General features: G+C 43.4%; 1 protein-coding gene across 3 annotated transcripts in view; it reads right to left on the bottom strand.

Annotated features, from left to right (window-relative positions):
• The window catches only part of astn2 (astrotactin 2), a 1763595-nt gene that overhangs the window by 1336318 nt on the left and 409449 nt on the right, over positions 1–17828 (bottom strand). The gene's annotated exons all lie outside the window — the stretch shown is intronic.

Below are 17828 nucleotides of genomic sequence, written 5' to 3' on the forward strand. Positions count from 1 at the left end.
TCCTCCTCTCTGTTTTAAAAGATCGTTCCTTTAGCCTGAGATTGTGCCTCTGGTTCCAGTTTTTCCTACTGGTGGAAATATCCTCTCCACATCCACTCTATTCAGGCCGCGCTGTATTCTGTAAGTTTCAGTCAGATCCCCCCTCATCCTTCTAAACTCCAACAAGTACAGACCCAAAGTCCTAAACCATTCCTCATACGACAAGCTCTTCATTCCTGGGATCATTCTTGTGAATCTCCTCTGGACCCTTGGCAAGGCCAATACATCCTCCTTAGATACGGGGCCCAAAATTGCTCACAATACTTCAAATGGGGTCTGAGCAAAGCCTTACACAACCTCAGAAGTACATCCCTGTTCTTGTATTCTAGCCCTCTCGACATGAATGCTAAGATTGCATTTGCGTTCCTAACTGCCAACTGAACCTGCAGGTTAACCTTAAGCGAATCTTGAACAAGGGCTCCCAAATCCCTTTGTGCTTCTGATTTCCGAAGCATTTCCCCATTTAGAAAATAGTCTATGCCTCCATTCCTCCTTCCAAAGTGCATAACCTCACACTTTTTCACATTGTATTCCATCTGTCACTTCATTGCCCACTGTCCTAACCTGTCCAAGTCCTTCTGCAGTTCCCCTGCTTCCTCAATACCACCTGATGCTCTACATCTCTTTGTATCATCTGCAACTTTAACAACAGTGCCTTCAGTTCCTTCTTCCAAATCGTTAATGTATATTGTGAAAAATTGTGGTCCCAGCACCGACCCCTGAGGCACACCGCTAGTCATCAGCTGCCATCCTGAAAAAGACCCCTTTATCCCCACTCTCTGCCTTTTGCCAGTTAATCAATCCTCTATCCATGCCAGGATCTTACCATTAACACCATGGGCTCTTAACGTATTTAACAGTCTCCTATGCGGCACCTTGTCAAAGGCCTTCTGGAAATCTAAATAAATCATGTCCACTGGTTCTCCTTTATCTAACTTCCTTGTTATCTCCTCAAAGAACTTTAACAGATTTGTCAGACCCTCCTCTTGACAAAGCCGTGCTGACTCAGTCCTACTTTATCAGGCACTTCCAAGTATTTGCAATCTCATCTTTAATAATGGACTCGAAAATCTTGCCAATGACCAAAGTCAGGCTAACCGGCCTATAATTTCCTGTCTGCTGACTCCCTCCCTTCTTAAACAGCAGCATTACATTAGCTACTTTCCAATCCTCTGGGACCCTCCCTGCCTCCAGTGATTGCTGAAAGATCACCACCAATGCCTCCACAATTTCCTCAGCTATCTCTTTTTGGACCCTGAGGTGTATTCCATCCAGTCTAGGTGACTTAGCCACCTTCAGACCTTTCAGTTTCCCTAGAATCTTCTTCTTAGTGATGGCCACTACACTCACCTGTGCCCCCTGATTCTTCTGGAGCTCTGGCATCCCACTGGTGTCTTCCAACATGAAGACTGATGCAAAGTAACTATTTAGTTCCTCTGCCATTTCTTTGTTTCCTATTATTACTTCTCCAGCCTAATTTTCCAGTGGTCCAATGTCTATTTTTACCTCTCTCTCACCTTATATATAGTGAAAAAAACTCTTCCTATCTTTTGTTACCAGCTAGCTTACACTCATATTTCATCTTCTCCCCGTTATTGCTTTTTTAGTTGTCCTCTGCTCGCTTTTAAAGGCTTCCCAATCCTCTGGTTTCCCACTAATCCTCGCCACTTTGTATGCTTTTGATTTTGTTTTTATGCTGTCTTTGACTTCCCTCGTCAGCCATGGGGGGTTGATAATGTCAATCACTCCTAGATGTTCCACCCTCTCCCTCCTTAAGTTGGTTTGATTCCACCAATAACCATTGTAAGATTTTCATAGATGCTCCCGGTGACACAGAAAAACTTTTATCATTTCTTTAAGCTTAGTGAGAGTTCGATCACAAGGGCATATTGCACTAACAGTAGCTTCTTTAGGCATTGCATCTGCACTCTGCCTCGAGGTAAAACAGCTCACTCTGCCTTCAAACTGCCACTTAACATACAAAATCGGCAAATCCAAGATGCAATATCGAGACAAGTTCAGCAAAGACCAATGTGTTAAGAAACACGGAAGTTATTGTCTGGGGAAAATGCACTACGCCACACAAGGGAAATTTTGAGGCTTTACATAATAAAATTCAAGATTTCAAATAAGAAGATTGGGGGAGGCATTCCCTCGAGGGATCTGAGACAAATTCACCCAGTAATACCAAAACGAGCAAGAACAGGTGAAATTCAAGCAAATCTGAAGAAAAGTTGTCTTTAGAGTGATGTTGAAATCTTAAAGTTGACTGTGAATATGACAGTTCACTTATTGGAAGATAAGAAATTTGGGAATTTTGCAAATTTGTGACTGGATATTAGAAGTGCTAAGATTCCCTTTGCTCCTAATTTAACCAAATTGTAATCCCAGATGGATGTGGAATAATAGTAAAGAGAAACTTAAGGACAGCATCTTCCCAAACATCAATCTTAATTACAGACGTCTTGATAGGATATGTGGAATGGCCAAATAATATTAATGAAGAAATGTTGAAAGAAATTCCGGAGGGAGAAATATCGTGCAAATCAATTGACAATGTACCAGATCACAGAATCATAGAATCATATAAATCATACAGTGCAGAAAGAAGTCATTTGGCCCATCTAGTCTGCACTGACTCTATGACAGAATATCTTACCCAGGGCACTCTCCCCAGCCCTAAGCCCGTAACCCCTATGGCTAATCCATCTAAAGTACGCATCTTGGCACACTAAGGGGCAATTTGGCACGATCAATCCACCTAACCAGTACATCATTGGACTGTGGGAGGAAACCCACACAGACATGGAGAGAATGTGCAAACTCCACACAGTCACGCAAGGTCGGAATCAAACCCAGGTCTCTGACGCTGTGAGGCAGCAGTGCTAACCACTGTACCGCCGTACCTCCCATATGTTATGATGGTACACAATATCCTGTAGAGAATCACAATCACCTGATACCATCAGGCGTGCCTCATCGGAATTTATTGATGAAATTGGATGTCCTAATTACCCAGTTGAGAACCCTTGATGCCCCTAGGTTATGCAATGGAACAAAATTAGTAAATAAGAAATTACTACTTCATGTTTTTGGAAACTACAATCATAATAAGAAAACCCAGAGGTGAAGAAATATTTATTCCAAGAATTTCAATGATCCTATCAAGTTATTCTTTTCAGTCAAGAGATTGGGCAGGATTTTCCTCCACCTTCCCACGTGGCCTGTGGTTGTGGAGACGGCTTGCCATTGGCCGGCAGAGGGATCTTCCAGTCCCATTGCTGTCAACAGGGTTTCTCCTTGTTTGAACCATCCACCACTGGGGAACACATCACTGGGGTGCCATCAGCGGGAAATCCCATCAGCAGGAACGGTGAGAAAATCCCACCCATTAAGATTTTCAATTAAAAATCACAAAGTCAAAGCTTCAAAGCGGCAGGGAAAAGAATTCATCTGAATTCTCTATGTTTTGAACAAGGTCAGTTCTATATTAAGTATAATAGGTTTAAGTTAAGTTTATTTATTAGTGTCACAAGTAGGCTTACATTAACACTGCAATGAAGTTACTGTGAAAATCCCCTAGTCACCACACTCCGGCTTCTGTTCAGGTACACTGAGGGGAAATTTCGCATGGCCAATGCAGCTAACCAGCACATCTTTCAGACTGTGGGAGGGAACCAAAGCAAACCTACACAGACAAGAGCAGAACGTGCAGACCCCACACAGACAGTGACACAAGCTGGGAATCGAACCTGGGTCCCTGGTGCTGTGAGGCAGCAATGCTAACCACTGTGCCACCATGCCACCTCACATTGGGTGTAACAAGAGTAACCAAGAAATCTCTTCACTTTGGCTTGAATAGAATGTGCTCTAACACACGATATTTAATGTTTCAACAAACATGGAAAATGCAGACAGTGTAACTCTGAAAGCTATAGAGTGTTATAATACATTTGTTGCCTTTATCCCAATGATGAAATATGCAGTGTATTAACAAACATTGAGGAAACAGGTATCGGTGTAATTATTGATTCTGAAGATGTTGAGGATGACACTGAGGAGGCAGAGAATGATTAGTAGACATCATATTGTGAAAAATGCAAATCTAATTAAACTAGAGTCAGGACAATTCAGTGAAGTAAAGCAAATGAAAGTAAACTCATTGTGAAAATAATATTTTTGTCAAACAATACTTCTTGGATATTACAGTTTTGTGTGAATTTAGGTATTTGTTTCATATTTGTGGGATTAAAATTGTCAATTAAGTTGTGTGAAAAAAGGTAATTAAGTGAATTGTTGAATAAAATGAGCAATCTGTTGGATATAAGAAATGCTTCAAATTAATTATTTAGAATCCCTGCAGTGTAGAAGGAGACCATTCAGCCCATCGAGCTCACAATGACAACAATCCGACCCAGCCCTTTCCCCATGTATTTACCCTACTAATGTCCCTGACAATAAGTGGCAATTTAGCATGACCAATCAACCTGACCCATACATCTTTGTTGTGTGGGAGGAAAGCGGAGCATCCGGAGGAAGCTCACACAGACACAGGGAGAACGTGCAAACTCCACACAGACAGTCAAGGTTGGAATTGAACCCAGGGCCTTGGCACTGTGAGGCAGCAGTGCTAACCACTGTGCCACCGTGCCGCCCACTTCATAGAAACATTTTCACTGTCTGATTTTCAACTTTAATACCTGTCTCATTCAGTTCACATGCCATTGGGAGAATCTCTCAGCTCATCATATCATAAAACTTTTTCATCGTCTTATTCTTTAAATCTTATTCTTAAATTTTATCCCTTTTGTTCCAGGATTAGCAGGGGTAAACCAGCTTGTTGAAGTTGAAGACAATTATCAGTCAATGTAACAAAGCTTGACCATTCACGCATAAATCATAAGCAGAATTATTGTTGCTGGACTAACAACCCTTTGTTGTGATGATAAGCACGAAGGAAATCTGCTAACAAAGGAATTTTCAAGATGGTATCTATAAAAGTGCAATGTAAGTCATGGAGAAAAATGCACATTACTGAATTCATTGGTGCATTCTGGGAGAAGTCAGACTAGCAACATCTACCAGGAAGTGGGAAGCGGAAGATCACCTCCAGTGATAAACAGGAGTTAGAGCATCCGGTAGAGGTGGCTGAGGGACTTCACTGGTGCATTCTGGAAGAAGTCGGACCAGCAACATCAACCAAGAAGTGGGAAGCAGAAGATCTGGTGTCAAGGAGTGGTAAGGCAGATGAACTTAGAGCTTGGATTAGTACTAGGAACTACGATGTTGTTGCCATTACAAAGACTTGGTGAAGGGAAGGACAGGATTGGCAGCTTAACATTCCAGGATACAGATGTTTCAGGTGGGATAGAGGGGGATGTAAAAGGGGTGGGGGAGTTGCACTACTGGTTAAGGAAAATATCACAGTTGTACTCTGGGAGGACACCTCGGAGGGCTCATACAGCGAGGCAATATGGGTAGAGCTCAGGAATAGGAAAGGTGTGGTCACAATGTTGGGGGTTTACTATAGGCCACCCAACTGCCAGCGGGAGATTGAGGAACAGATGTGTAGGCAGATTTTGGTAAGGTGTAAAAGTAACAGGGTTGTTGTGGTGGGAGATTTTAATTTCCCCTATATTGTCTGGGACTTACTTAGTGCTAGGGGTCAAGATGGGGCAGAGTTTGTAAGGAGCATCCAGGATGGCTTCCTGAAACAGTATGTAGATAGTCCAACTAGGTAAGGGGCCATACTGGACCTGGTATTGGGGAATGAGCCTGGCCAAGTGGTTGATGGTTCAGTAGGGGAGCAGTTCGGAACAGTGACCAAAATTAAGTAAGCTTTAAGGTACTGATGGATAAAGATAAGTGTCGTCCTCAAGTTAAGGTGTTAAATTGGGGGAAGGCTAATTACAACAATATTAGGCAGGAACTGAAGAATGTAGATTGGGAGCAGATGTTTGAGGGCAAATCAACATCTGGCATGTGGGAAGCTTTCAAGTGTAAGTTGATAGGGATTCAGGACCGGCACATTCCTGTAAGGATGAAGGATAAGTATGGCAAGTTTTGGGAACCTTGGATAACGAGAGATATTGTGAGCCTAGTCAAAAAGAAAAAGAAAGCATTTGTCAAAGCTAGGAGGCTGGGAACACACGAAGCAAGTGTGGAATACAAGGAAAGTGGAAAGAAACTTCAGCAAGGAGTAAGAAGGGCTAAAAGGGGTCATGAAAAAGGATTGGCCAGCAGGATTAAGGAAAATCCCAAGGCTTTTTCTACATATATAAAGAGCACGAGGGTAGCCAGGGAGAGGGTTGGCCCATTCAAGGACAAGGAAGGGAATCTATGTGTGGAGCCAGAGGAAATTGGTGAGGTATTAAATGAGTACTTTGCGTCAGTATTCACCAAAGAGAAGGACTTGATGGATGATGAATCTAGGAAAGGCTGTGTAGATAGTTTGAGTCATGTTGAGATCAAAAAGGAGAAAGTATTGGGGTTCTTGAGAAACATTAAGGTAGACAAGTCCCCAGTGCCTCATAGGATACTGAGAGAGGCAAGGGAGGAAATTGCTGGGGCCTTGAGAGAAATCTTTGTGTCCTCACTGGCTACAGGGGAGGTCATGATGTGGAGATGCCGGCGTTGGACTGGGGTAAACACAGTAAGAAGTTTAACAACACCAGGTTAAAGTCCAACAGGTGTATTTGGTAGCAAATGCCACTAGCTTTCGGAGGTGGAGTGGAGATATACTCACAAACAGGGCATACAGAGACAGAAACTCAATTCACAGAATAATGATTGGAATGCAGTCTTTACAGATACTTAGAAACTTAGAAACCCTACAGCACAGAAAGAGGTCATTCGGCCCATCGAGTCTGCACTGACCACAATCCCACCCAGGCCCTACCCCCATATCCCTACAAATTTATCCACTAATCCCTCTAACCTACGCATCCCAGGACACTAAGGGCAGTTTTAACATGGCCAATCAACCTAACCCGCACATCTTTGGACTGTGGGAGGAAACCGGAGCACCCGGAGGAAACCCATGCAGACACGAGGAGAATGTGCAAACTCCACACAGACAGTGACCCAAGCCGGGAATTGAACCCAGGTCCCTGGAGCTGTGAAGCAGCAGTGCTAACCACTGTGTTACCGTGCCGCCCAATAATCAAGTCTTAAAGGTACAAACAATGTGAGTGGAGAGAGCATTAAGCACAGGTAAAAGAGATGTGTATTGTCTCCAGACAGGACAGCCAATGAGATTCTGCAAGTCCAGGCAAGCTGTGGGGGTTACAGATAGTGTGACATGAACCCAAGATCCCGGTTGAGGCCGTCCTCATGTGTGCGGAACTTGGCTATCAGTTTCTGCTCAGCGATTCTGCGGTGTTGTGTGTCGTGAAGGCCGCCTTGGAGAACGCTTACGCGAAGATCAGAGGCCGAATGCCCATGACCGCTGAAGTGCTCCCCAACAGGAAGAGAACAGTCTTGCCTGGTGATTGTCGAGTGGTGTCCATTCATCCGTTGTCGCAGCGTCTGCATGGTTTCCCCAATGTACCATGCCTCGGGACATCCTTTCCTGCAGCGTATCAGGTAGAATCATAGAATCATAGAAACCCTACAGTGCAGAAGGAGGCCATTCGGCCCATCGAGTCTGCACCGACCACAATCCCACCCAGGCCCTACCCCCACATATTTTACCCGCTAATCCCTCTAACTTACACATCCCAGGACTCTAAGGGGCAATTTTTAACCTGGCCAATCAACCTAACCCGCACATCTTTGGACTGTGGGAGGAAACCGGAGCACCCGGAGGAAACCCACGCAGACACGAGGAGAATGTGCAAACTCCACACAGACAGTGACCCGAGCCGGGAATCGAACCCGGGACCCTGGAGCTGTGAAGCAGCAGTGCTAACCACTGTGCTACCGTGCCGCCCTACTGTGCTACCGTGCCGCCCTACTGTGCTACCGTGCCGCCCTACTGTGCTACCGTGCCGCCCTGGTAGACAACGTTGGCCGAGTTGCAAGAGTATGTACAGTGTACCTGGTGGATGGTGTTCTCACGTGAGATGATGGCATCCGTGTCAATGATCCGGCACGTCTTGCAGAGGTTGCTGTGGCAGGGTTGTGTGGTGTCGTGGTCACTGTTCTCCTGAAGGCTGGGTAGTTTGCTGCGGACAATGGTCTGTTTGAGGTTGTGCGGTTGTTTGAAGGCAAGAAGTGGGGGTGTGGGGATGGCCTTCGTGAGATGTTCGTCTTCATCAATGACATGTTGAAGGCTCTGGAGGAGATGCCGTAGCTTCTCCACTCCGGGGAAGTACTGGACGACGAAGGGCACTCTGTCCACCGTGTCCCGTGTTTGTCTTCTGAGGAGGTGGGTGCGGTTTTTCGCTTTGGCGCATCAAAACTGTCGATCGATGAGTCGAGCGCCATATCCTGTTCTTATGAGGGCATCTTTCAGTGTCTGGAGGTGTCTGTTGCAATCCTCCTCATCCGAGCAGATCCTGTGTATACGGAGGGCTTGTCCGTAGGGGATGGCTTCTTTAACGTGTTTAGGGTGGAAGCTGGAGAAGTGGAGGTCCCAGAGGTACAGGGGAGGTCCTAGAGGATTGGAGAATAGCCAATGTTGTTCCTTTGTTTAAGAAGGGTAGCACGAATAATCCAGGTAATTACAGGCCGGTGAGCCTTACATCAGTGGTAGGGAAATTATTGGAGAGGATTCTTCGAGACAGGATTTATTCCCACTTGGAAATAAGTAGACGTATTAGTGAGAGGCAACATGGTTTTGTGAAGGGGAGGTCGTGTCTCACGAACTGGATCGAGTTTTTTTAGGAAGTGACAAAGATGATTGATGAGGGTCGGGTAGTGGATGTTGTCTACATGGACTTCAGTAAGACCTTTGACAAGGTCCCTCATGGCAGACTGGTGCAGAAGATGAAATCGACACCACACAACCCTGCCACAGCAACCTCTGCAAGACGTGCCGGATCATCGACACGGATGCCATCATCTCACGTGAGAACACCATCCACCAGGTACACTGTACATACTCTTGCAACTCGGCCAACGTTGTCTACCTGATACGCTGCAGGAAAGGATGTCCCGAGGCATGGTACATTGGGGAAACCATGCAGACGCTACGACAACGGATAAATGAACACCGCTCGACAATCACCAGGCAAGACTGGGTGAGCATGATCAGAGGTGAGCTAGCAAGCTGGATACAAAACTGGCTCGGTCAAAGAAGTCATGATGTGGAGATGCCGGCGTTGGACTGGGGTAAACACAGTAAGAGTTTTAACAACACCAGGTTAAAGTCCAACAGGTTTATTTGGTAGCAAATGCCATTAGCTTTCAGAGCGCTGCTCCTTCGTCAGATGGAGTTTTTTTTGAAAGCAGATATCCACTCCATCTGACGAAGGAGCAGCGCTCCGAAAGCTAATGGCATTTGCTACCAAATACACCTGTTGGACTTTAACCTGGTGTTGTTAAACTTCTTACAAGTGGTGTTCCTCAGGGATCAGTGCTGGGACCTTTGCTGTTTGTAATATATATAAATGATTTGGAGGAAAATGTAACTGGATTAGTAAGTTTGCGGACGACACAAAGGTTGGTGGATTTGCGGATAGCGATGAGGACCATCAGAGGATACAGCTGGATATAGATCAGTTGCAGACTTGGGCGGAGAGATGGCAGATGGAGTTTAATCTGGACAAATGTGAGGTAATGCATTTTGGAAGGTCTAATACAGATAGGAAATATACAGTAAATGGCAGAACCCTGAAGAGTATTGATAGGCAAAGCGATCTGGGTATACAGGTACACAGGTCATTGAAAGTGGCAATGCAGGTGGAGAAGGTAGTCAAGAAGGCATGTGGCATGCTTGCCTTCATCGGCCGGGGTATTGAGTTTAAAAATTGGCAAGTTATGTTGTAGCTTTATAGAACCTTAGTTAGGCCACACTTGGAATATAGTGTTCAATTCTGGTCGCCACACTACCAGAAGAATGTGGAGGCTTTGGAGAGGGTACAGAGAAGAATTACCAGGACGTTAGCATTAGCTATGAAGAGATTTTGGAGAAACTTGGTTTGTTCTCACTGGAGCGACGGAGGTTGAGGGGAGATCCGATAGAAGTCTACAAGATTATGAGAGGCATGGACTGAGTGGATAGTCAGAAGCTTTTTCCCAGGATGGAAGAGTCAATTACTAGGGAGCATAGGTTTAAGGTGCGAGGGGAAAGGTTTAAAACAGATGTACGAGGCAGATTTTTTACACAGAGAGTAGTGGGTGCCTGGAACCCGTTGCCGGGGGAGGTAGTGGAAGCGGATACGGTAGTAACTTTTAAGGGGTGCCTTGACAAGTACATGAATAGGGTGGGAATGGAGAGATATGGTCCCCGGAAGGGTAGGGGGTTTTAGTTAAGTTGGGCAGCATGGTCGGTGCAGGCTTGGAGGGCTGAAGGGCCTGTTCCTGTGCTGTAATTTTCTTTGTTCTTTGTTGAAGTACCCTCCGCACTTGAAATAACACAGGTTGGGGCACAACGTCAAAAGACAAACTTGTTATCCTTTTGGTTCTCGACATTGTTTGCTTTAAGATTATAGCGAATGTGCTGTCCCTTTTCTCGGAAGGCCTTCACAACTCAATGGCTTCATCGTTCACTATCTGTCAGTTCTTCACTCACTGGACATGCTTGGCAATGCGCTGTTCTGTGTATCCCACTTTAAAGTGAATCTCAGACGAGTTTTGACAGATCAATTTAATTATACAGTCATAGCACCACACACTGTAAACAGTCCTTAGGAAGACAACGGAATGAGAAAAAAACCCCACCAAGATATAAAAGTCAATTATTTGCTTGAGGCCCAGTTTGACATTTAATTTGAACCCTGTTCATATCGGTGACATATTTTTCTTTGCGGCTTCTATGGAGCAGACCTACTGCAGATCCACAATAGAGAGTGTGGAATTAATCAGAATATGGGAGATAAAGATGTTGCAGTCCACAATGTGCAGAGCCTAGATGCCCATTCATCCATTTTGAACGGACCTACCTCACACTCAGGTTGATTTTTCTCTACACCCTAGCTATGACAGTAACACTACATTCTGCACCCTCTCCTTTACTTCTCTATGAACGTTATGCTTTGTCTGTATAGCGCGCAAGAAACAATACTTTTCACTGTATACTAATACATGTGACAATAATAAGTCCAATCAAATCATCAGGGCAACCTCACACATATCCTTCAAGCCAACATTGTCCTGAAGAGGTTTGGAAATTGTAATGAAAGACAGAGCTTGAAACGATTTGGAAATTGGGTGGGATTTTCCAGCCGCTCTCGGCCCCAAACCAGAAAATCCTGCCTGAGGTCAATGGACCTTTGCATGGTTTTCACCCCCGGCTACGATTCCTGTGATGGGCAGGACAGGAAAATTCCCTCTGATGTGATGTTTGAGGGGTGAAAATAATTTCAGAAATAGAGCACTGGAAGATAAAGAGACAAAAAGGAGATACTAAGCTGTAACCCTACAGATCTATCACATCTAAGCAACTGCAATGCAACAAACCAAAGCTAGAAACATTTCATAGAAGCACCGAGACCCTACAGTACAGAAGGAGGCCATTTGACCCATCAAGCCTGCACCGACAATAATCCCACCCAGACCCCAACCCTTAACAATACCCATTTACCTTGCTAGTCCCCTGACACTAAGGGGCAATTTAATTTGATGGTTTTCCTTTTCTTCCTTTCCTCCCTTTTCTTACCATTGAATGTTCTTCAGCAGAAATAAATCCACTGGTACTAAAGAATTGGACCAGAACACATCATGTTCTGACACATTCTATGTGCAAAAAATCTCCGATTAAAATTTGAGCTGCTAATCAAAAATTGAAATTATGAAAAAAATGTGAAATAAATAATTTGCATGAAAATAATGAGGGAGTTGAAAGGATGAAAGAAAAAGGTAATGATTACAACTCACTTGACTTGCTTCGTCAATGGCCAATCAACCTAACCCACACATTTTTGGAGTGTGGGAGGAAACCAGAGACCTGGAGGAAACCATGCAGAATTTGACAAAATTAGAACCCATAAATTAATTCAAGAAATTCTTAAGGGAAAATGTATTATTCCAAAAATTTTTAGACCAAACAAATGCCTCCATTAACAGAATGTGGTAGGCAGTTAGCTAGTTTTTCCATTACTTAATGAGACAATCGCATTTTAATTATTTCAGATTTCCATATTGCATTTGGGCTGAACTCAGTTTGTTCGTTTTTTTTGCTTACTTAAGCAAAAGAGGTAGAGATATTCATTGATATCTCACTGCTGCCTCACAGCACCAGGGACCCAGGTTCAATTCTGGCCTCGGGTCACTGTCTGTGTGGGGTTTGTACTTTCTCCCCGTGTCTGTGTCGGTTTTCTCTGGGTGCTCCAGTTTCCTCCCACACTCCAAAGATGTGCAGGTTAGGTTGATTGGGCTGTGCTAAATTGACCCTCGTGTCAGGGGATTAACAGGGTAAATGGTTACAGGAATAGGGTCTGGGTGAGATGGTGGTGGGTACAGATTCAACGGGCCAAATGGCTTCCTTCTGTACTGTAGGGATTCTATGATTCAAGGTACTTAAAGTTTAAAGTTTATTTATTAGTCACAAGTAAGGCCTACATTAACACTGCAATGAAGTTACTGTGAAATTCCCCTACTTCACATAAAATGCCTTAACCTGAAGTGAGATGACTAGTTACATACATACTCAAAGAAATACAGCCATTTTCCATCCAGTGCGATAAGTGAAAAGACAGATAACTGGACTACATGGGAGATTGCATTGTCTCTGGACTAGTAATCCAATGTACCTGGGTTTGAATCCCACCATGGCAGATAGTGAAATTTGAATTAAATAACGTTATTGGAATTCAAAACCATGAAATAACTGGCTTAAAAACCCACCTTGTTCAATAATGACCTTCAGAGAAATTTGATATTCTTAGCTGGCCTGGTCTGCAGGTGACTCCAGATCCACTACAATATGGTTGGCTCTTAAATGTCCCTCTGAAAAGGTCCAGCAAGAAACTCAGTCAATTGGGAACAAACATAGATCAGCCACATACAGATGAGGGAGATCATTTGGTCCATCTCAGTTTCTTCTGGAAAGATTCAGGGCAGGATTTTCCAGTCGCGCTCGCCCCAAGACTGGAAAATCCTACCCAAGGACACTGAGCGATCTGGTGATGTCTGTGGTGTGAACCTTTACTCTCTTGTTGCACAGTGGATTGCAGTATTGCTGAATGAAGATTCCTTGCTTGGAGCTGCAGTGATGTAATCAAACCATCTTCGCCAATTGGATTAAAGAATTCTCACATTCAACTAACCAGGAAATGAAAAGCATTAAATCAAATGACTTTTTAAAAAAATACATAGTATAAGTTAAAGATTGGAATAGACATATGGGATGACAGATTGCATGGTCCTATCCCGCCTGCTATGATTCCTGTGGCAAGCAGGATGAAAAAATTTCACCCTCAGAGTCTTATCTTGACTCAGATTAATATTGCGGCATTCAACTGTTTCTTCAACACATCGAGTGCATTTCATATCCCTGTTCTTTGCAGAATTCAACTGAAAGTGCTGATCATTTTCCATGAAGAACGTCTTGATACTAATTGTAACTTTAATAGTTTGAACCTGACGCACTTTGTACGACTCTCACAATTGGAGATGTACAGAAGATGTGCAGGTTAAGATGCGCATGCAGATGTGCATGTACAAAGATGTGCAGGTTAGGTGGATTAGCCATGGTAAATGTGTGGTGTTATGGGGATCAGACAGAGGGGAGAGTGTAGATGGGATGCTCTTTCAGAGGGTTGGTGCAGACCCGATGGGCCTGATGGCCTATTTCTGCACTGTAATGATTAAGTGGTTTGATGGTTCTATGGAAGTTATATCCAGCTTTGCCTGTATCACACCATTAAAGTTTATTTATTTATTAGTCACAAGTAGGCTTACATTCACACTGCAATGAAGTTACAGTGAAAATCCCCCTAGCTATCATACCTGGAGCTTGTGGTCAGTGGCAAGGCAAGGACACAGAGATCTAGTGATGTCTGTGGTGTGAACTTTTACTCTCTTGTTGCACAGTGGATTGCAATATTCCTGAGTGAAGATTCCTTGCTTGGAGCTACAGTGATGTAATCAAACCATCTTCGCCAATCGGATTAAAGAATTCTCACATTCAACTAACCAGGAAATGAAAAGCACTAAATCAAATCACTTTTTAAAAAAATACATAGTGTAAGTTAAAGCTTGGAATAGATTTATGGGATGAAAGATGAAATATCATATGAGAAAAACATAAGTTTAAAAAATACAGTCATTCATCATAAAGTCATTTAACAACAGCCCACAAGTATACATATTTTTTTCTGTCCAGATCTGATAATCAGCAACCTTGGATCGCTGCGGGATATCTAATCATACCTGATGAAACAACTTTATTATGGAGTTTCTAACAGGAATGTGGAAGTGGGAATGTGGAAGTTCTAATTGATTTCAGTGATTGCTGATTCTGGGTGGGAATGGAGGAGTGGTGGGGAGTGGGGTGAGGGACCACATGCAGCCTTTGGCAGAGCAGTGAGTGACAAACCACAGCATGAGAATTTACATGTTAACGTGCCATCTGATAAATCCTGAAGTTGCGGTCACCTTCAGAGGGGTAATAATAGCTAACATTGACAGTCTGCCATTAAACAGCCACATAAAAAGTGAGGCACTGCTGCCTCTCAGCACCAGGGACCTGGTCCCTGGGTTCAATTCCAGCCTTGGGTGACTGTGTGGAGCTTACACATTCTCACTGTGTCTGCGTGGGTTTCCTCCGGATGCTCCAGTTTCCTCCCACAGTCCAAAGATGTGCAGGTTAGGCAGATTAGCCATGCTAAATTGCTCCTTAGTGTCCCAAGATGTGTAGGTTAAATGGATTAGCCTTGGAAAATGTGAGGGGTTACAGGGATAGAGTGGAGGAAGAGGAACTTGGTAAGGTGCTTTGTCAGAGAGTTGGTACAGACTCGATGGGCCAAATGGCCTCTTCAGCACTGCAGAGATTCGATGAACATCTGGTCTTTTGTATACTCCTCTGCAGCAGATATTAAGATATCTTGTTCACCAGCTGAAAAGTCGAGCTTCTACAATCGTTCCTTACAATTCAGACTTTTCACACTTTGCTCTTCACTCTCTCCGATGATTGTATGACACATTTGAAGGAGTATTGGATTGTGTAATGTTCTTCAAACAGTCCCACATGAGTCTCAACGCTCAGCTGAACCCCTGGATGAGACAGCTGAGGTTTATTAGCTCATTCAGTGGATCAAACCTGCAGTTCTCCCTTGCGAGTAAATGAAATATTAAAATCTAATTCCATCATACATGGTCTTGTGGCACAGTGGGTAACATCCCTGTCTCTGAGCCAGAAGCTCTGGGTTCTACGCCAGGACTTGATGGACAAGGGAGGTACATTCATAACATGACTAAACAGCTTGAGTATCAACCTGCAAAATCTTCCATTACACACCAATGGCTGGCGGTTAGGGTGGTGTATGGAAAGTAAGGAGCTAGTATATTCGCCAGTCAACTCAGCAACATTCAGAGTATGAAAACCTAAAAATGCACCTGCAATACAATAACAAGCTGACCTTCAAGCGATATCTTTGTATACTGTTTTCCAAGTTTGTGTTTATATCAAGTCTCATGTAAGGTTGTTTGTGCCACATTATAAAAGGGGGGCTTTGATCCGGGTATGTTGGACTTCACCTCGGATTGGGATCATGAGCGCTGCCAGGACTTCTCAAGCTCCAGACCAGCCATCTTTACCAGGATCTTCAACAGGCAGACGAGTGTGAAACTCATTGCGTGTATTTTTTCATATTGTTTAATCTTTTGTAATAAACCATTATAATAGTTTAGAGATTATAATTCTAGTCTGTCTCTTATTTAACATTCTCCCAGATCATTAAAAGAACTAAACAGAACAAGGTGAGAGTCTGCAGCAACACTCTGACAGAGCATCTTACCCCCACCCTATCCCTGTCACCCTTCACATTTCCCATTCCCATTTAACCAACACATCCTGGGATACTAAGGAACAATTTAGCACAACAATTCCATCTAACCTGCACATCTTTGGGCTGTGGGAGGAAACCGGAGGACCCACAGCCACACTTGATGAACAGTGGCGCCACTCAAGCTATGGCCTTTGGTAACAGGCTAGCAACATTTTCCAGGGAAAAAAAAACGAACTATGGAAGAAGAGAAACAAGAAAAGATATGGTCTAGCATTGAGTGCGGAAGTTTTTTTTTAAAAATCGATCCAGTCAACAACAGAAATGGGACTTATGGAAAATAACCTACCCAACCGCAGTAGTGTTCCTGTAACTTGTGTCAAATTGGTGAGCATAAAACAAATTCACAATGAAACACTGAATAATTGAATGTTTCTATTTATTCCTTTGAAAGCTGCTGATCAACATTTCCCTTGGACCTACAATTTTCTACATAATTAACACATTTTGAGGGCAGCAAAAGAGCAACGTGCAGGCTAGAGGAAATAATATGATTTCTGTGGATAACCTTGCAACTGTTTTTGCAACCTAGATGACAGCATCATCTTTTGAAAAATGAACGATCCATCAATGAGGAAGGATCAAAATTCATTGGATGCTTCCACTTTGAAAATTTCCTTCTTCCCATGCAAAACAAGCCTGGTTCTGGCCCATTTAAAACAACCAGGTCTTTGAGAGCTGACACGAGTGTCCATCATGTTCAGGGATGGGAACATATTGTAAATTCTGTCATTTTGAAAGACAGACTGAGTTCTGTATGATCATTACTACTCTGGGATCCCAGAGTGCATTTCCCTGGGAGGGGACGCGAAGGTATAGATTGAAATTGGAAAGACAAAATCTGAAATTGTGCCCTGAGAATGAGAAAGTACAACTTATTTCGTGTACGCTGTCTCATTAGCTGGCACACAGAATTGACTTTCAAATCGATAGGTGTCTCAAACTCTGTGAGCGGTGTTGCATATCATTCACAGTTGATGAAGCTATTTGGCCTCATTATCTTGACAGTGAACGAGTTTCTGTAAAACCGTGTCTCCCCAATGGTCCGTGTTCAACATCTTAGAGGTATTAGTGGGTTTAAACACTTTACTGTGATATTTTCCATACCCTGTATATATATATCCATGCCCATGAAGAATGGCAAGCCAGTAGATCACGTACACATCAGTGTAACATTTCTTTTTTTTTAATTTATCCACACTGGAGCCATGGAGAAAATATTAGGCTCTGGATCTTTGGTTTTTCATTCACAGTCGCCATCAATCAATTTTAGCGAAGACACAAGACTTTTATACTCTGGTGGAAAAGTAATTAATACACTAATATCTTGATGGAAATATCCATCAAAGAAGCACACACAGTTCATATAGTTGGGGTGAAAAATATGTGCAGAAGTTCAAACCCACAAGAGCTTTACTTCATAATCAGACAGGGCCAATATCAACACAATCCTTTCATTTTCCAATTCCTTATCTCCCACATACTGAGCTGAGCAGAATCAATTCTGTCAAGGCTGAACACAATGAATCCAAAAATGAAGGAGCTGGTCTATACGTATAATGCAAGTGCAGAAATCGATGAAGTGGACAAATAGTAAAAAAAAATAACGTTAAAGCATTGGATTTCTGAAAATTACATGCATATTGCTGCTCTCCTCACCACGGTTGGTTTGCTTGTCAA

This window comes from Mustelus asterias, chromosome 13 (genome assembly GCF_964213995.1).
Source record: "Mustelus asterias chromosome 13, sMusAst1.hap1.1, whole genome shotgun sequence".
Taxonomy (NCBI): domain Eukaryota; kingdom Metazoa; phylum Chordata; class Chondrichthyes; order Carcharhiniformes; family Triakidae; genus Mustelus; species Mustelus asterias.